Here is a 16,529-nt window from a genome sequence, read left to right on the forward strand (position 1 = left end):
TTCCAGTATAACATTTGCTCGTTCTTCACATGGAACTATCAAATAAAATGTAAAAATGGACCAAAGGTGAGCACAAAGCATTGCTATCAAGTAAGTATTGCAAAACTCAATTTCTGTCTTTCAATGACTTTTTACTGTCTGTCTTGATATAAGTTCTCGCATGAGTCTTTACCAGTTAAAGCATGGCCATTTAAGCATTTCACAACTTGTCAAATGTTCATTGACCTGAACAGATGTTTACTTGCTATAATTTAGCAAACATACAGGTCGGTGGTCTCTGTTTTTTACCCATACTTCTCTGGTCTAGATATGCCTGCTTTCTCAGCCCTCCGACCCTCAACTCCTCCAGGATGCATGGCATCCTTCAGGTGGCGTTTGTCTGGTTAAACTCCCAAAATGCAGGCTTACCACACACTTCAGCCCTTTTTTTGTCATTGCTATTTTCTTCCTTTTGTTACACTGCCTTCTTGAGGCTATTCAATTCATCGTTTCCCTCCAGGGCTTAAAGTTGGCGATTCAACACCATTATGTCATTCCCTATCCCTACCCACAATCTTTTCTCAACCCTCTTCCTGCAGGTGACTGTGTTTCCTCCCCCTCTTTCTCCTTTTTTCTCTTCACTCTTCCCCTTGCATGCTGTGTCCTGTTGTTCCACTGCTCCAATGTCAGTGCATTGCCTTTTTACCCTCTGTCACCTCACTCTTTTATAACCTTAGATTTTGTACAAATCTCCCCCTAATTTTTCTAAATACCTCACCCATATGGAGTAGACTCCTGTTAAAACAAGCGGAAATGTTCAATGCACCATCATGTCACATCTCTGGGTGAAGCCTCCCGGTGGCTTCAGAAACTTCCACCTGCAAAGAATGATATATTTATCATGGTCGCTGTCATTCCAATGTTGGTGAAAACCACCATAAGACTCCTGTGTAATTGTTTACTGAAAGGAAGCCCAAAGCTATTGGAAGTACTCACTTGCATTCCCAATAATATCATTGGTATAAGTGATAAATCATTAAAAAAAAAAATTTGCACTGTTACAATACTTAACAAAACTACATCTTTCTGCTTCTCACTGTGCAGGTGAACTTTGACTGTGCAAACATTAAATTATCGTTGTCAACAAAATCAAACGCTTATGCATTTGGCCGAATTTTGTGCAAATCCATATGATAAAACACGCATGATATATTGCGATGGAATTTTTTCCAAATTCTTTTGTCTTTTTTTTCTTAATTTGTGCATTCCTACATTCCTGAAAAAGGTAGAGTGCGACCTTGTAAAAGTGGGAGGGGGGGGGGAAGCTGTGGAATTTTTGTAAACAATCACGGAAACTGGGACCGGTAATAACGGGAGGGTGTTTCATTTCCAGGAGCCCATGAGTTGCCATTTGTGCAAGACAGCTCTCCCAGTGGCGCTAACCACCAGGATTGTTTGTCTGGACAAACAGACATGTCTGATAAGCGGCAGAATCCATGAGCTGGTGAAGCAGCCACGCGGACAACAAAACCTTGGAGCAGATCCCCAGCTGAGCCCCACGGAAGCTAATTACCGTGCATGTTTGCTTGTTCAGGCATTGCAGCCGGTAGCCAGAAATAACCACGAGATGCAGGGCAATGTCGGTGATTAATTCTCCTCAAGTCAGAAGGAAAAATCATGACATGGCCTCGTGATATTGCAGTGGTGTTCTTGCTTATGTGAACTATTAATGGCTAAATATAATTAGCACGACAACAACAAATGAGCTACTTGCATGGATGGCTCGTGTGACAAAACCATGCATTAATGGGCTAGCTGTATTGCCATTACTATCTGATGTGTTGAACATCCTGAGCGTTGTGTTAGAATGCAACTTTGACTTTACTTCATCTAAATGCAAAAGCAATTGTTCATCTTCGAACATGCATTTGGGTGGGTTCGACGGTGCAACAATTGCACTTGATGCGATATCAGCTGCCGACTATTATGTGCGTTTCACTGGCACTTTGAACCACTCGCTCTGGGAAAAGGTTCTGCTGAACATCAATTTTGGCAAGTTTAAGATAACGCAGCAAAATTGTGAGTTTCAAGTGCCTTGGAGTCAGCAACTTGAGATTCATGATTTTAAAAGTCATTTGTGTGTTGTGGAAAGAATTGTGAAGTGTGGTATTTCTGTGATCATAGTGTTTACCTTTTAGTGGCCTTTATGAAATGGTCCTTTACCCTTGGCCTTTGTTATACCACAGTATGTAAAACTGTGTTGTGCATTGCACAGTGATGTTGCACACCTTCCACATTTTTTTTTTTTTTGGACACGAAGTTGAGGCTCATGAAGAAGCTATAACATAGAATGGATCAGGATATAACAAAACAAAATGAGCAGTAGAAAAAGGGGGGAAGCACCACGACAGCGGGGTTGAAGAACAAAATTCAGGGAGACTTGGACTAATAAGGGATGTGGGGAAGAATGAGGGGTAAGAAAGGATGCATGGGGTGGACAGGATGGATACAGAAGCAAACTCTCAGGAAGGAACAAACTGGAAATTTGGAAAGAAATGGACTTCGGGAGGGTTAATGGGGTAGAAATGATCATGGTTTTGGATGGGGGAGAATCTGAGATGGTGGTGAACAGCTGTCTTGAAGAGTTGAAGGAAGGAATAAAATTGAACAGAATGTGAAAGTTGCTTCCACAGGTGAGAAAAATGTGGAACGAAAGAGTGGAGGTGAGCAGTGATTCTAGGGGGGGGGGGTGGATAAAGCATGGAAAGAGCATCTGGTGGAAAGGAGATGTTAGAAGACGGAGAGACCATTAATCTGCCTGACATGGGAAAGTAATAGGCCCATGGGCTCGGTTTCATCGTGGGAGATTCCCATGATGTTGAAATCCTTTGTTACCACAGCGACAAACTAATCAAGGTGTGAAGAAGGGATTTCAGCCCAGAGGGGAGAGCAGTACTTCATCAAGCTGCGGATGGAGGCCTTGTATGTGCATACGTGTGCCAAGGAAGGACATTGCCTGGTGGATGATGCACAGTTGGTGACTGGCTTTGGAGACCAACTTGTCAATGTAAATGTTAGACAACGATTTGCCTGCAATGCTATAACTTTTCGTTATTTTCACTTCACACTTGCAAGATGATTATCAGTCAGATGTCATGCGGTATTTGATATGATAATGCATATCATTAAAATAGCAGTGGCACAATTTTGAATTATTGCGTCACAATCAATCGTGTTTTTTGACTGAATATTACACCTCCTTGCATTTGTGAGACCGAGTTGAAGTTTTGAAGCCAGATTAAACCATGTAATGATCACCTCAGGATGTCCAAACATAGGAATCAAGAGACCGATAAAGAAGATCAACGTAACCGATGATCAACTTCCATGTATCAGATACAGTACGCTTTGATTTTGCTGTGCACAACAATAAAAATGAAATTTAAAGATAATCCAGAACAACAAACAATATCAACGAAACGAAAATAAACCTGTTGATTGAGGTGTCAGTTCCTACACCGAATGTGCTGCGAGTCTTGAGACACCCAATGAGTCATTTTGCAAATCTGCCGTTGTTTTTGAAAATCACTTTTAGTTTCTGCGATTGTCACTGTGTTGTCAGCATATCTTATGTTAGTGATGATTGTGCCTCTGATTTTCTCGTACATCTCATCAAATAGTTGAATGAAATGGGTGAAAGCATATGGGCCCATTCTAACAATCTCTATATATACTAGAACTGCACTCGGTGGAGCGCACACCTCCGCCAGGCTGAACAGTTTACATTTTGTATCCCACTGATAGGCTGGATCTGGATCCGGACCTGAACCAAAATCAAATTGGCTTGTTCTTATCACATAACCAACTCATCCACCGAGTTTTATCACAACTCGTCCGCAGCTTTTTTATAATACCATATTATACAGTCTCTCCATTTTGGCCACATCTCTCAATGGTGAAGAATCGCTTCAAAAAATTTAAAATATATTATCGTATCCAGATCTGGATTTGGATTTTCACCCAAGTCGAAACATTTATTCCTTTTCACACACCCAACCTGTCCACCAAGTTTCATCCGAATAAGTCAGCAACTTCTTGAGATATCTTGCTCGCAGACAAACAAACAGGTGGACAGACAGACAGGTGTGAAAACCTAACCACCGGAAATGAGAAGAAAAACAACGTCATGATTACCAGGAAAAGGAGAGAATTTTAATGCAAAATGAAACCGGTTCCAGATTATAAATACCCAGGTAGCCGGATGACAGAATGAGTAAGGTGCATCAGCGACGTTAGAAGGACCCGTGAAAGACAGAGACAAACATAAAAAAATATTGTCCCATTAAAACGACGATGAGAAGGAAGGTGAAGTGAAGCCAGTGGCTGCTCTGTTGCTCCATATTTTGTTTTCAACCTATGGTTGCGTGAGTTGGATTTTGTCAGAGGAAGGTATGTGGAAAATATAAATACATTTGATTTCACAATACTGAACATCAATTGGGTTAGTGAAACGGCCATGAAGGAGGTTGTAGACAAGATAAAGTGTTACGTACAGTACGTTATGTACACTATTGCTCAAAGGAAAGCAGCATTTTCTGGACACCCCTCATGGGGCTCGACTGCATGGACACCCTTTTAAAGAACTTTTAACGCAGAATAGATGCGGAAAAAAGGACAACTCACATCAAAGAAGAATGTGAATGGCTGAGAATCCAGGATTGTGTTGAGATGAAGGGGATAGCTCAGAATCGGAAATGCCAGCTTATGATAATTAATCAGCCTTTGTTATGAGTTATGAAGAAGGCATAAGTCGGCACGTGGATTAATTAATAGATGGCCCCGAGTCGTTTACAGATGATTAAACTCTGAAAATCTTATGAAACGCGTGAAATACCATTTCATTTATTTTGCAGTGGGGCTCACCAGGAATCACACACACACACACACACACACACACACACACACACACACACACACACACACACACACACACACACACACACACACACACACACACACACACACACACACACACACACACACACACACACACACACACACACACACTAGACATGTATGTCAGGATGCTGCAGTTTTATTCTTGTAAAGTATTTGCCATCCCACATATCTCCTTCGCCTGAATTTTTTGGGAACGTTGATAGAGTTATTCTATCCACTTGATGTTTGTTCAGCTGTAAGTCTTGCACGACCTTAATATCATTCAGAAGGAAACTAAATTATCTCATCAAGACCAAGACACTCACAATGCTGGAGTGACTGTGTTATCCAGGATTTCCCATTTGTGATGCAATCCTGATGGTGCCTTTACTTGTGTGCTTCATTCATTAATTTTGTTTTTATTTATGTTGTTGGTGCTGTTTGTTGTCTGTTGCCACCTCCAAGCCCATCCCTGCTTAAGTTCAACTCCTGGGTAAGTGTAAACGTATTATTTTCAGTTTTCTATGGGGTGCAACTTTGTCCAAATGTCCAACACCTGCTGTCGTTTTCACTGTGTCGGTGCAAAGGCTTCTCAAAGATGCACAGTCTATTACTTATTGACACCTCCTTTGGGACATTTCATGCTTCGCCTTGTCTCCAGCTTTTCCAGCGAAGGAAGCCTGTGGACGAGGCTAATTTTCGAATGCACAGCAAATGTGCAGTTAAATTTAAGCTGTTCCATCAATCTTTCATGCAGCAGATGTGGATATCATGGAGTACGATCTCGTACCCTGGTATGCTGCCTACCCTCCCCTTACGCTTCCATTCCCCTCCCCATACACTGCCTACCCTCCCCTTATGCTTCCTTCCCCTCCCCTTACACTGCCTACCCTCCCCTTATGCTTCCTTCCCCTCCCCTTACACTGCCTACCCTCCCCTCCCCTTACGCTTCCATCCCCTCCCCTTACACTGCCTACCCTCCCCTCCCCTTACGCTTCCGTCCCCTCCCCTTACACTGCCTACCCTCCCCTCCCCTTACACTGCCTACCCTCCCCTCCCCTTATGCTTCCGTCCCCTCCCCTTACACTGCCTACCCTCCCCTCCCCCTATGCTTCCATCCCCTCCCCTTACACCACCTTCCCTTCCCCCCCCTTACACTGCCTTCCCTTCCCTCCCCTCCCCCCCCCCTCTCTTCCCTCCACTCACACTGCCTTCCCTTCAATTCCCTCATGCTGCCTTCACTTCCCTCCCCTTACGCTGTCTTCCCTTCCCTCCCCTCATGCCATGTTCCCTTCCCTCCCCTCACGCTGCCTTCCCTTTCCTCCCCTCATGCTGCCTTCCCTTTCCTCCCCTCATGCTGCCTTCCCTTCCCTCCCCTCACGCTGCCTTCCCTTCAATTCCCTAATGCTGTCTTCCCTTCCCTCCCCTTCCACTGTCTTCCCCCTTCCCTCATGCTGTCTTCCCTTCCCTCCCCTTACAGTGCCTTCCCTTCCCTCCCCTCATGCTGCATTTCCTCCCCTCCCCTCACGCTGCCTTCCCTTCCCTCCCCTCATGCTGCCTTCCCTTCAATTCCCTAATGCTGTCTTCCCTTCCCTCCCCTTACACAGTCTTCCCCCTTCCCTCACACTTATCTCCTCACAAAGCCTCTCCACCCCCACGGACGTCTCTGGGCGATGTTTTTGTGTATTGGTGATGGTGACGGTGACGATGATGACGACTGAGAGCTCACTATCATGTGTAGCCTGTGGCTGCTGGTTGCTTGATTTTCTGTGGGTACAGCTGCGCCACTGATGCAGTGCCCTCTATTAGCAGTACACTGCTACTCAATTCACCAACCTCAGAAGGATGAACAGGCTGAGTCAACCCCACCTGGTGTTAATGCAATGGCCAACCAGGGCTCAAACTCAGACCCTAAGATCTGAAGCCAGCCACCTTAACCGTTAAGCCAACACCATACTTATAATGACCGATGAGTAATCATACATGATTGATGACGACGACAGATCTTTTGTGGGTGATTTCCAGATGTGTAAAGCCAATTTTGTGAATGGATACTTGTCTGATGTCATGACTTCCATTCTCTACCATCCCCACCAATAACAGCAAAGCAACAAACCAGATGGAGATAGATACATCTGGTCCTGGAGAATGAATCGAGAAAGATTATGCATTTATCATTAAAATGATCAGATATTATAGGACAGGGTTCATAAAGAAAAGATGGCCAGCTTTTGAGAAGTCTAACATAACTAAATGCAATGAAACAGCCCATTAACAACATGGGCAAAAAGCGTTTGGAAGAAAATACCCTTCTTGGGCTGTTTTGCAGAACGATGATCTAAATACATCATCCCAATGACTGTAAGGATTGGGTTTCAAGGGATAAAAGTTTTTATCATGTCAGTCAAAGGCCAAGCCATCCACAGCAGATACTACACGACATTCACATCATGAAGGCTTACAATAACAACCAACTGGTGTAGAATGTGTCACCAACACAGCGTTCCCCTGGATCATTTATTAACAGCATACCCTGTTACAGCACCGAGTACCTGAACTGCTACAACAAAACAGCTCATTACATCCACTGGCAAATCTGTATGCACTTTCATATGGCAGTAACTGACAGGATGTACTAAAGGCCCGGTCACACCTTGACGTTTTAGCCAACGTATGCCGATTTTTTGAATTTTTTTTCTAAAACGCTGGCACACGTTGAATACGTTATGGGTAAGTTTTGATAACATTGAGAGCACGCTGAAAAACACTGCCATACGTCGTTGTACGTTGGCTTTAAACGTTCTACTTTTTGGTTGTTCTCAAATTTTTGCATGCTTGAAATTTCACGACGTATGCCGGCGTATGACTCACACGTTCCGCTACGCTGGCCACAAGTTGTATGCACGGTCTGCGGTCGTTGACAGACGTCAACACATGCTACTTGTAAGTTAATCATAAGTTGAGACACGCCGAGGTAATGTTTAGCGTACCTGAAACTTATTTATAACCTATGATTAACGTGTTGTTGGCACGTTACGCGATCGTTGCCACACATCGACAGACGTTACTTTTAAGTTACTCATAGGCTGAAAGACGTCGGTATAATGGATCGTCCTTGCGTCAGCGTCCACGGCCACGGCCAGGACACTTATTTGCAGCATTCTTCAAACTTTTCTTCGGCATGACGAGGATGTTCACACTTCGATGTCTAGCTTGGCTATGATTCCAATTGTCCATCGGCAGCGTCTATTTAAAATAGTCGAGTTTGAGCGTTTTAACACGTTCAGAAGAAACGCTTCAAATTTCCAAACCCCAGTGTCAAAAAACAAAGACGAGTGACAGCAATTTAAATCGTTCATTGTAAACAATGAAAATAGTTGAGTGGTACCGTTTAAAAGTCGTTGAGTGTAAAAAAATCCAATTGTTGAGCGCAAGCGTCTACTTTCAATAGTGGAGATGCAGCCATTTAAATCGTTGAGTGGCAGCCTATGAATAGCAAACCCTACGTCACCGGCAAAGATAAACTGCCGCACGATATGGATAAGTTAGGCTATCGTTGGGCATAGTTTGTGAACGCCGGCTTCACGATAATTATTCGTTGGTATATCGTATCTATAAGTAATCAAAGCGCTCTATACACATTATTAGTTCATTGTGCATTTGTCCAACCCGTTATGAATAGACCTAAATCGTAAAAACAAGCTATAGCTCATTGTTGAAAAAGCCCCATAAAAAATTAGCCGCGAAGAACTTCGGACAATGGTGAAAAGATGTCTCCTACCCATGGACACGCGGACGCAAGCACGATCCATCATAACCCACACCCTCCCCCTCACACTCACCTACTACTGCCAACATGAACAAACTACTACTAATACTACTACTGATACTGATACTGTTACTGCTGACATGGACATCGACTCAAAAAGGACTCGAAAACACTGTTGGGTTCCCCTTTTATGAGCAGCATTTTTATATACCAATTCCCAAAACTGCTGGGAACACGTCTTTATATGGCAGTTGTAAGCTAGAAACACGTTCATTTATTTTTTTTTGTCGACCGGAAGACATCATTGGAATACGTCTACATACGTCGATGTGTGTTGGGACTACGTAAAGAATTGGTTCAAAGCACGTCAAACATAAGTTATAAATAAGTTTCACGTAAAAAAGACATTACGGCGACGTGTCTCGACTGATGAGTAGCTTATAAGTAGCCTTTGTGGACGTGTGTAAGCGTCCACATATCGTGTGTAAAACTTATCCCCATCGCATGCGGAACGTGTGTCATACGCCGAGTACGTCCAAAAATTTTGAACATGTTTAAAATTTCTTGACGTACTCTACTTACTACGACGTATGATAGCGTACTTTAGCGTTCTACTCACGTATACCAAACTTACTCATACCGTATTTGACGTGCCCCAACGTTTTAGACACATTTTTCTTAGGTCGGCATACGCTGGCAAGATCGCCAAGGTGTGACCGCGATGTTGTCACTTCCATTTCTACGGCAGTTATGATTCGAATCGTTGTGCGTCAGCCTTTTAATAGGCTACGTCACGACATCGTCGGCGATGCGTGCAACGCGCTATGCCTAAGTTAGACTATCGTTGGGCATCGGTTGTGTAGGCCGACAACAGGTCAGCATTCGTTGGTATAAGTTATCTATAACACAACGAAACGTTCTGTGTCCATTACCAATGCGTTATACATAAGACCAAGTCGTTATGAATACGTCCGAATCTTTAAAAAAAAACATCAAAAGTTCAACGTAAGCCAGCGTTTTACATACATTTTAATACGTTGCCATCGCTGGCTAAAACGTCAAGGTGTGACCGGGCCTTAACCTCAACCAAAGTGTCACAAAAATCCAAGAAACCATGTTTGTATGTGTATAAATGTCCTTTAGCCTGTGGGACATTTATGTGCATGGAGACAGACCCATCAATTCCATCATACCAGACATCCATTCTGAAAGATAAAAATAACAAGACTTGTTTATAATAGAGGTGACATTCCCAATGGAGGAACTTAGCTGGAAAGGAAGTAGAGAAGCCGATAAAATCGTGGGGGCATATCCACCACCATTGCACCTGTCGTCATTGGTAAAAAGTTCTCATCAAGGAAGTCATGAACTGAACGGGTACAGAGCCTCCCATGGGAACAACAAATTGTCAGAAATATAGAAAATAATTCTCCTCGGTACTGTACATCTCCACCAAGTTCTGGGCATCACATGAACCTTATCTTAGCACCACCTGCCAATTGGCTGCGTAAAACTAGGGTATCTCCTGCAATTTTGTGCTCATCTGCAGTAACGCTCAAGCTGAAATGAACGACAATCATAATAATAATAATAATAATTAATGATATTTCTGATTACATTTATACTCATAAGTCATCATTTCAAATTTTGGCACCAAGGCTAGGTTGTTAGGACAATTCCTCATCATTATTCTTTGATCGACATAAAAGCATGTCACAAACACTTCAAATCCATTCATGCTGAGGTTTAGTACCCTCAGATAAGGCATTTTATCAATGGAGTATCAACAATGGGTAAATCCCAATTTCGAATTAAATCAGGTAGTTTTCACTGAAGCATGGCACAAATCCTTCCAGTACTTAAGTGATTTGTAACGGAGTAATGAAATCAATTTTGCCAAGCAACATTGGGATAGTATATGATAGATGCATCGGCAGCAACCGAGCTTCCAAAATGTTCTGTTACCAAATCTTGTGCAGTCATTTTTAACAGCGTAGAACCAGTAATGTTGCAGAAATGGCATGGACATCAATGTAATTGCAGCACTGTTAATATAATTTAAAGACTGTAACACTACACCAACGACATAAAGAGCAAGTCAAACAGGTGGAATGACAGGGGAAGTCTTTCACAGCGTTGCCAATGGCTTCTCACCTGTCTCTTCTTGCGACGCCACCATTAATTTTGCTGTCACTTCAAATTGCAAATGCATATCATTGGGATGGTACACAAAGCTGCATCAATAATGGAGGTATCTCACGCCTATTTCGGTCGATTTCCATCCCTGCACCGGTAAGGGCAGTGTGATAACTTATGGATGTTTTGTTTTGGGCTTGGCAGGATTGTAATGGAATGTTCCCTATGATTACAACAGTTGACCATTTTGATGCCTTTTGCGCCGCTTTTTGATGGGCCACAAGAGCCACAATGCGATGAGCAATCCACAATGCGATGACTGATCGAGCCAGAGTTATAACTTGGTATTTCATAAGTTTTGTGACATTTCCAGTGTAATTGTGCATGCCAGCAGAGCTTTCCCAGCATAAAATATTTATATACGTGGCAACCATCTGTTACCCCAATAGTATCCGTTTGTTTTAAAATAATCTCACAAACTAAAACCAAAATGTAGATTTAAGTCTGAGCAATACCTTGGTAATTTGCTGGATTAAATTTCAGTATCGGTGTCCTCTAAATGCAGCATCTGAGAATGTACAAAACTAATTTTAAGGCTATTCATAAATGATGGTCATTTATATATTATTGGATGAAAGGCAACCTCACAATAGGACCGCTCCCCCACCAACCACCCCCCCCCCCCCACATCCGAGCTGTTGCCATTATGCTGAAGCCGAGACTTCTCGCAAGCCAGCGCCAAGCAATTATTGCCTGCCTGTGGTTCAACAAGACGATTTCCATGCCAGTTGCAAAATAGGATCACACTAAATTTGATCCTCCAGGGATTCCAAATGAACCCAATCAGTTGCACAACAAAAAGGTAGCAACACGAGACAAGCTGTTATTTACAGAGTAAAATAAATAATTTATTACGCAAGACATGGCATAACCACAATTCCTAAAAAACAAAACCACAACACCAAATATTGTCTTCCTTCAAGCCGTTATGCAAGTACTCGAGCACCCGTAAAATAACCGGGCAGGACGGCTAGGAAAGCATGGAGCTGGTGCAGGTCGTTTGCATTTCATATTGAATCTGGTAGTTTGCATTAGAGCATGGCACAAATCCTTCCAGTGCATCTGATTTGTAACCAAGTAATGAAATCAATTTTGCCAAGCAACATGGGGATAGTATATGATAGATGCATCGGCAGCAACTTATCTTCTAAAAGGTTCTGTTACCAAATCTTGTACAATCACTTTTAACAGCGTGGAACCAGTTATGTTGCAGAAATGGCATGGACATCAATGTAATTGCAGCACTGTTAATATCATTAAAAGACTCTAACACGACACTAATATAGCCTGGTATTGGCTTTGTGATTAGGTTGGCTGGCTTGGGATCGAAGGGTGCTGAGTTTGAGCCCTATTGGCTGCTGAATTTACATCAGGTGGGGTTGACTCAGCCTGTCATCCTTCTGAGGTTGGCACAATGAGTACCAGTGTACTGGTGGAGAGCACAGCATCAGTGGCACAGCCGTGCTTCCAATAAATGATAGCTACCCGGTAGCCAAGCTGCCATATGCAAGAACAGAACTTCACCAGTGATATAAAGAGCAAGTCAAACAGGTGGAATGATGGGGAACATCTTCGACAGCATTGCCAATGGCTTCTCACCCGTATCTTCTTGCGATGCCACCATTAATTTTGCTGTCACTTCAAATTCCAAGTGCATATTATTGGGATGGTACACAAAGCTGTATCAATAATGGAGGTATCTCACACTTATTTTGGCTGATCCCCATCCCTGCACCAGTAAAGGCAGTCATCTACATAAACACCTTGGGTGCAGAGCTGGAGCATGCCAGGGTTATTGATGCTGCAACACAACACACATGGTGCTGCCTCATTTCCACAAGGGCAAGAGTAAGAGCTAAACTGGACCATGAATCATGGCAAGCCATGAACTAGAGATAGAGTCCAGAGCGGGTGAGTGTCAGAGCCCTTGCATTCAGGGTTTTGTACCCAACCTTTGCTCCGCCGCATGTCTCTTCCTCCTGAGGCAAACCAATAATCTACCCCCAATGGTTCCTACAATCACAGTCCGTGGTCCTCAGGAATTCCTGCTCTGATGCCCTCCATAAGTCTCTGCCCTGATGGCATTCATTAATATTATACTTGGCAAATAACCAATGGCCATCTCCCTGTACTTATGTATAGCAAAGGAGGAGGAGGAGTTACAACAGCCTTGGAAGGGAGATGCGTCGTGAGTTACAATGTTCAGTGTCTCATTAGTCCCTCCTTCTGTCGATCCATCCTTGGATCCTATGATGACTCCAGCTGCCCATCTATCGCCGGTCCCTAACCATGTTCACTTTTCAAGCGAGTAACTCTTCGTAATTCCTCATAACTCTTCCCTCTGCCCTTCACACCTCCCTCTCACTCTTTTTTTTCCATTCCACATTCGAAACCATCCCCCCCCCCCCCCCCCCGTCATGAGTCCACGTGCCACGAATGACCATTACTTCAAAACACTAGACCAGAATTCCCTTTTGACTCATACAAAAGATTCTTAATCTGGTGTTTGTACACATGGAAAATAAATACTAGCTCTTTTCAATTCCTGCAAAAGCCCCCCTTTGGACACTATGGAGGCAATTATCAGCCCTGCAGTTGTCGCTTTGTTCGTTTATTTACTTGCAAAACAACACATTAAGAGCTAAAGGATAATTAATGCTGCAGATGTTTGCTGCTGCTGACGTCGTTGTGCATGTGCATTCAAATGACAGCATCATCCTGCATTCCACAAACAACAACAGATAGTTTTGACCTCCGGAGCGGGAGGACGTGAAACTGAGTGAAGTCGCTTGCCGAACCCAGAACAGCTGACCCTCCATACGGCGCAGATGGTGTTAACCTCCATAGGAGAGTGGATGTTTGTAGAAGACCTTAAACAAGAGACATCCAAACAGCCTTTCTTTACATGTGTACCGCCAAGCATCCCATCGACAAAGCGTCTCAATCTGCCGAGTGCTCTGACTCTCCACACATCTATTTTCTGGGATGTCTCGACTCATCTTCTCTGCCAGGAGTGGTCTTGACTCATTGACTCAAGTCCCCCTCTCGACTCATCTTGAGTGCCGGGACTTGATTTGTCTCGCTCTCCTTACTACGAGTACTTTGGTCAAGCCTGCACTCACATCTGCCTGTTTAGACCGCAAGAGCCACCAAGGGGAAGCTTCCACACTGTGCGAGTCTGCATACGGTCCGAGCTTGCACGCTGCACGAGTCTGCACATGGTATGAGCTTGCACCCATCTGTGTGAGGTGAGGAGAAGCCATACCCTTTCTCTGCTCCGCACTCTATCTATTCTCTTCTTCCTCTCTACATTTCTCTGCAATGATTGATGGCCATGTCCTGTATCTCGCATAAATTGAATAAAGCTTCTTATATTATGCATGTTGCATAAATGTATTGGTTGAACTGTTAAATGTTTCTGACTTGCTCGCTTTTGGCCTTTCCGCCATTTGTCCGACTTCGTGTGTAAGTTTAGTTAGACGGGAAGTTTTGCCCCACTGATTGGCTCTGTGATTAGCCAACAGTCATCCAAGGTTCGCTCGGCCGTACATGATGAATAGACGGGTGGCTGTTGAGGATGTGACCCCTAATTAGGGTTGCCGTGTGAACAGTAAGGAAACGCGTAACCAAGGAGCCAAAACCCTGCCTGGCTCAGCGGTTCTGATCAGCAGCCAAGGTTGCCTAGCAACTGGCGGCCTCAGGACCGGAGGTCAGGTAATGTAGTGTTAATAATACCCCGTACATTACCATCCTGCCAATGTACTCAACACAATAGATCAAATGTGTGTTTCAAATATACAGCACATGTGCCACTGGACCTTACCTATTAAATTAACAGAGTACAGACGCAACATGCTTTGGTCTGAACATTACTGAAGAGACATCATGCATATAATGCTGTTAATGCTGTTAATTATTCTTCGTCAAGTTATTGCAAGTGACAAAACACCTTGGCATTACAAAACATCGGACACGGTATATTTATAAACCACCCACATGCTCGCCATATGAGATTTGGTGTAGACACATCCTTATCAGATTTGTAATCTACAGCGTGAAACATCATCACCGCATTGGTGAACAGTCACATTCATAAATGTCGCATAAAATCTCACCATTTATGAAGTTTAATGTGCCACCCGATGATGACTGGCATGCAGTAATTTATCCCAACCGCGAGGTACGAGATCTCTGTGATCCCTCCTCCAGTCGCATGATAAAAACAAGAGGGCTTGGACCTGATGGCATATGTTCTTTAATCCCCATAGCTTAATTTGCTTTGCCTACTCCTATTTCTTTGCCTTTTTCCAGGTATTTATCTGAGGGCAGCCTTTCTGCATTGTGGAGACTTTCTAAAATTTCTCCAATTTAAAGAATGTTGTCAAAACTCACCATCTTGCATTGGTCAGACAAACGTGTACCACACCCGGTCATAAGCAAAGTAATGGAAATAATCATAGCAGCAGACCTTAAAAATTATGTCTCTTCCCACTCTGCTCTCCAGTTTGGCTTCTGCTCAGGCCTTTTTTGCCCTCGACATGTTGCCTCTGACGGGTCCACACTCCACAATACATGGATACCTTCAATCTCAAAAGTAGGTCAGGGCCATCTCATTTGGCAACCATGCATTCGATAGTAATGTCTGGAACCTCACATGCTTTCCAAACTGCCAGTTGTGATGATCTCAGAGACTATAAGATTTCTTTCTTGCCTGTAAGCAGCCAGTAACGTTGGGTGGCATTCCTCACCATTATACCCTCCCACCAGAAACTAACACCCATCAATATAGAACCTGAGACCATTATTGACCTCTTTGTCAATGAAATATTCATTGCATTTTTTTTTTTTTTTTACAGATGACTCCTCCCTGTGCAGGATCTTTATTTACCTCTCCACAAGGTAGGCTTCAGCAGAATCTCTCTTCGATCACTATTCTTGAGAAAATAAGTAACTGGTTTTCCACCTGGAATCACTTTGTGCCTTCATAATATCTGGCTAATAAACCGCCCAATTTATTTTCATAGTCTGTTCCTTTCTCGGAGGCAGTTTCTGGAACCACTGGACCTCACCATCAGTTATAACTTGACCTGGGCAGATTATACCTACGGCCTGGTTTCCATATCTGGTCGCCAGCTTGGAATTCTCGGCAGAGACAGCTTCTTCACCTCTGCCACCGAATATACAGTAGATGGAATTGTTTTCACCAATGTCTGCTTGTTTGTTTGTTTGTTTGTTTGTGAGCAGGATATCTCAAAACGCTGTGGATGGATTCGGACGAAATTTTGTGAACAGGTTGGTGTGTGACAAGGACGAATTGATTTGATTTTTGTGAAGATCCGGATAGGAATTTTTTTAAAGTGATTCTTCAGATGAAACTTGTACAGGTTGGGTGGGTGTGTGATGAGAACAAATTGATTCGATTTTGGCGAAGATCCGAATCCAGATTCAGATATGAGTTTTTTTTTAATTTTCAAGTGATATTTCATCATTGAGAGATGATGATATTTCAACAAAACGATATACACCATGATATTTCAAAAGGTTTTGACAAAACTTGGTGAATGAGTTGGATCGGTGACAACGACAAGCCAATTCGATTTTGGCTCAGGTCCAGACCAGATCCAGCCTATCAATGGGATACAAAACG

This window comes from Eptatretus burgeri, chromosome 9, assembly GCF_056783735.1.
Source record: "Eptatretus burgeri isolate ZD-2024b chromosome 9, Ebu_testis_v1, whole genome shotgun sequence".
In the NCBI taxonomy this organism is placed as follows: domain Eukaryota; kingdom Metazoa; phylum Chordata; class Myxini; order Myxiniformes; family Myxinidae; genus Eptatretus; species Eptatretus burgeri.